This window comes from Octopus bimaculoides, chromosome 23 (assembly GCF_046866305.1).
Source record: "Octopus bimaculoides isolate indiv1 chromosome 23, ASM4686630v1, whole genome shotgun sequence".
NCBI lineage: Eukaryota > Metazoa > Mollusca > Cephalopoda > Octopoda > Octopodidae > Octopus > Octopus bimaculoides.
The window spans coordinates 11,270,280-11,275,279 of record NC_142950.1 but is presented as its reverse complement, the minus strand read 5'-3'; positions in this window follow the sequence as shown (position 1 = coordinate 11,275,279).

Sequence of the window (5,000 nt, the reverse complement as noted above, 5' to 3'; positions counted from 1 at the left end):
TCTGTGTATGTATACGTGTGTACTATACATTATCTGTCCTTCCTTCTCTCCCTCACTTTTTCACATTTTCTCTCACTGTCTCTCTCTCTCTCTTTCTCACTATATATAGTATATAGTATATATATGCATATAGGTATATGCATAAATATGTATGTGTATATATATGTACATATATGTGTGTGTGTGCGCGCGTGTACATATATGTATTTATATGCATGCATACACAAAGAAACACAAATATTTCTGTTGAGTTTTGTTGTTAATAACGTCCAAGAGAGATAAGAAAGAAAGAAAGAAAGAAAGAAAGAATGAAAGAAAGAAAGAAAGAAAGAAAGAAAGAAAGAAAGAAGACAAGGTGAAAGAAAGGAGGACATAAAAAGGAAGTGTTTAAGGAAACGTTTAAAAAAACAACACAGTAAAATAAACAAACGAGTCCGAAAATACAACCAAAACAGTGTAAGTGAAAGGGTTCTTGTTCACAAACAAAGGGAAGACGCAATTGGGGTGACAAAATGGCGTTCAGCAACAATTTACATTTAAACATTGACGGGATTATATATATTAATTCATTTTTCGTTCTTTTTACTTGTTTCAGTCATTTCGCTGTGGCCATGTTGGAGCATCGCCTTGAAGGGTTTTAGTCGAAGAAATCGACCCCTAAGACTAATTTTTTTTAAACCTAGTACTTATTCTACCGGTGTCTTTTGCCGAAACGCTAATTTACGGGGACAGGAAGACGTCAACACCGGTTCACACACACACACACACACACACACACACACACACACACGATGTAATTGACTTAATCCCTTTGTCTGGCCTTGTTTTTCCCCCTCTACGTTTAGCCCCTTTTGGGCAATAAAGATATAAGACACGTACGCACATACACACACACACACACACACACACACACTCGCAAACATGCGCATTGTTTGTTTTTATTTTGTTGACTATACACTATAATATGGACAGTTGGGCACCGTCTGTGAGAAAGACGGCACCATGACGCAATTCACTCTGCCAGAAAGTTGGCAATGACATGCTTTGCTGCTTGGCATACGTACCGAAAGCTCCAATACGAACATTTCAGAGTGTTTGGGTGTCAATTTGAGGACATGTACTGAGAGTGATAACAATCAAACAACCAGTCAACATTATGGTGTTTGGAACGATCACTAGTGATGGCGACGTTATGCCGCCTACATCAAGTGCCTGGAGAAGGTAGTACTACCCTGGGTTAAGAGGGTGGCTGCTGGAAGACCCTGTGTCCAGCAACAGGACTCTGCACCTTGCCACACAATCAGGTGGACCCAGTCATGGCTGTCAGACAGTTTCTGCGACTACATCACCCCTAACATCTGACCGTCTAACTCTCCAAACTGCAACCCCCTTGATTATTATGTGTGGGACGCAATTGAGCAAGGGATCAACAAAACTCCTTGAAACACCAAAGATGAACCGAAGGCAAGGATTATAGCAGCATTCACTAACTTAAACGAGAGCGTGCAGAAAAGTTGCAGATTCCGAAGCCGTCTGAAGGCTGTTGTTGAAGCCAATGGTGATTTTATTGAATAAATTTACTGTTTAGTATTTCAAAATATTTTTATGTAATTTTGGTAAATATATCTGTTAAAATGAGATGTCAGTGTTATTTTCCCTTCTGCGTAATTTAAACGGCAGTTTATTCACCGCACACACTATATATATATATATATATATATATATATATATTAACTACTGCTGCTTCCACGGACAGAGGTCACTCCCGTTTACCATTACCAACACGGTCACTACTACAACTACAGCCAACGATTCAAGTCAACGCACAAGACAGCCATTATGTCCCCACACAAAAAACGCTCCCACGTGGACTCTGTTGACACCAGTAAGAAACAATTATGAACTTTTCTTTTAATTACATTTTTTTTTTAAATATGTATTTTTTTATAAGTTTCGTTTTTTTCAAGTACCGAAACATGTAAAATATCTATGAGAAAATTAAGAATTAAAATTTATTTTATATAGTGACGTTTTCAAACTTCTTTTGTTATATATATGTGTGTGTGTGTGTGTGTGTGTGTGTGTGTGTGTGTGTGTGTGTGGTGCGGTAAAAAACTATTGTCTAAATTGCGCAAAAGTGTATATATATATATATATATATATATATATATATATATATATATATATATAGATTAGCTAGCTAGCTAGCTAGATAGATAGATAGATAAATAGATAGATAGATAGATAGATAGATAGATAGATAGATAGATAGATAGATAGATAAATAGATAGATAGATAGATAGATAGATAGATAGATAGATAGATAGATAGATAGATCGAAGGAAAGGTAGAATACTTGCAGAGTAGCAAGCAAAACGTTAGACAGATTTATGCTTTCTCTCATAAACACCCCCCACACACACACACACACAAATACACACTTACACACACACACACACATATACACACATACACACACAAACACACACTTACACACACACATACTGTGTTTTGTTCATCTGAGAACAAGGTGTGTCACATTGTTTATTTAATAAATGATTTCTTTTCCTCTCGTTTTCCACTTTATATAAAACACGGTGACAAATATGGCGGAGGTACAAAGTCAAACATAATAAACAAATTTAATGATCATCTCTACCGGTTGTGGTGGAGGAAGGGGGAGGGGAAGAGGAAGCACTGGAGCTGGTGCGGAGGAGAGGGGTGTATCACCGTGGTGGTGATGGTGGTGTGGAGGCGGCGGTGGTGTTGATGGTGGAAGAGGAATAGGAGTAGGTACTGGTGCTGATGTGGGGAAGGAGTAGATGCTAGAGGTGGAGAGGTGTTAATGGTCGTGGTGGAGGAGGAGGAGGAGGAGGAGGAGGAGGAGGGAGAGGAGGAGGAGGAGGGAGAGGAGGAAGAAGGTGCTAGTGGTAGTGGAGATGGTAGTGTAGATGATAATTCTGGATGTGGTGTTGAAGGTGGTGGTGGAGGTGGTGGTGGTGGTGGTGGTGGTGGTGGTGGTGGTGGTGGTGTTGGTGTGTTGGCGGTGGTGGTGGTGTGGTGATGGTAATGATGGTAGTGGTGGTGGTGGCGATGGTGGACTGGGGAGGTGCTGGCGGTAGTGGTGGACAAGGACGAGGTGTCGGTGATGGTGTTGACGGAGAAGGTGCTGAAGGCGGTAATGGGTGGGGGCAAGCTCATCGTCCTGGAGGTGGTGGTGGTGGCAGTGGCGAAGATCGTTGCGGTGGTTGTAGCGGCAGTGGTGGGAATGGTGTTCTTGATTGGTTTGGCCGCAGGGGGAGTGATAACAGTATTGGCTGTTTTATGGAGGTGGTGAGATTGTTGTTGTTGTGGTTGTGTTAACAGTCATGTTCGTTAATATATTGTTGTAGTGGTGGAAGTGGTGTTAGCTTTGCTTAGAATAATGTTGTGGTAGTAGTTGAAGTTGTAGTATTAATTGTTGTTGTGATGGTAGCAGTAGTAGTAGCAGTAGTAGCAGTAGTAGTAGTAGTAGTAGTAGTAGTAGTAGTAGTAGTAGTAGTGGTGGTGATGGTGATGTGATGGTGGTGGTGGTGGTGGTGGTGGTTTTGGTGGTGGTTTTGGTGGTGGTGGTGATGATGGAGTGGCTGCAGTGGCGGCGATGGTGAAGGTGGAGATTGTGGTGATGTGGTGGTGTGGCGGCGGCGGTGGTGGAGTGGTGGAGATAGTGGTGATGTGGTGGTGTGGCGGTGGCGGCGCTGGCGGTGGTGGTGGAGCGGTGGAGATGGTGGTGATGTGGTGGTGAGGCGGCAGCGGCGGCGCTGGTGGCGATGGTGGAGTAGTGGAGATGGTGGTGACGTGGTGGTGTGGCGGCGGCGGTGGTGGAGTGGTGGAGAAGATGGTGATGGTGGTGGTGGTGTGGTGGTGGCGGTGCTGGTAGATTGGTGGTGGTGGTGGTGGTTTTAGTGCGCCCACATCCAAAAGCGCTTGCGATCTGATAATGCAATTTTGTTCGACGTAGCGCACAAATAGTAATGCTTGCGACTGTGGCTGTTGTTGTTGTTGTTGTTGGCATTGTCGAATCGCAGGTCAACCTTCATTCAGCAGGCCGTAGGATAGAAGGTATTCTAACCATGACCATCCTGACAATTGGGGCAGGGGGTGCAGAATGGGAGGCGCGAACTACTGACATTTGAGCCTAGGTGCAAATACACAGCAATGACTTGAACCAGCAACTCCACCACGACAGCTGGCCACTTTTCGTCTGCTGCTGACATGTTTCTGTGCTTTTTAACACTATACAACAATACCAGATGCCCTCTCGGGAGATGAATACGACAATGTTGTGACTTTCTTATAAACATATTCGTGTTAAGTAAGACATACGCTGGCGCAGGAATGGTTGTGTGGTAAGAGGCTTGTTTCCCAATCACTTGGTTCCGGGTTCAGTCCCACTGCGTGGTATCTAAGTCAAGGGTCTTCTGCTGTATTCTCATCATTGTAGAGACAAAAACAAGTAGTAGTCAGATGGTTCAATATCAGGAGAATATGATGGATGGGGTATGAGATCTCTCCCAAGTTCGTGTAACTTTGTTCGTGTAGACAAAGACACATGTGGTCGGGCATTGTCATCCTGGAACACTATCCCTTTCCTGTTAGCAATCTCCGGCCTCAATTCTTTGATTTTTGGTTCAAATTAACCAGCTGACGACAGTACACACCAGAATTAATGGTCTGATTTTGTGGGAGAAGCTCATAATAAATAATGCCTTTATGATCCCACCAAACACAAAACATAGCTTTTTTGGCATAGATATTCGTCTTTCGCTGTTGTTTTAAGGGATTTTTGCCCAAACTTCAGGATCTTTTTCGCTCTATGCTTTCGTACACAAACTATTTTTCATCTCCAGTCACAAGTTGTTTCAAAAAAGGTATGCTTTCATTGCATTTGAAAAGCATATCACAAACGGAATACCGGTCCAAGCAATTCTTTTCTGAAAGTTTGTGAGGGACCCATACA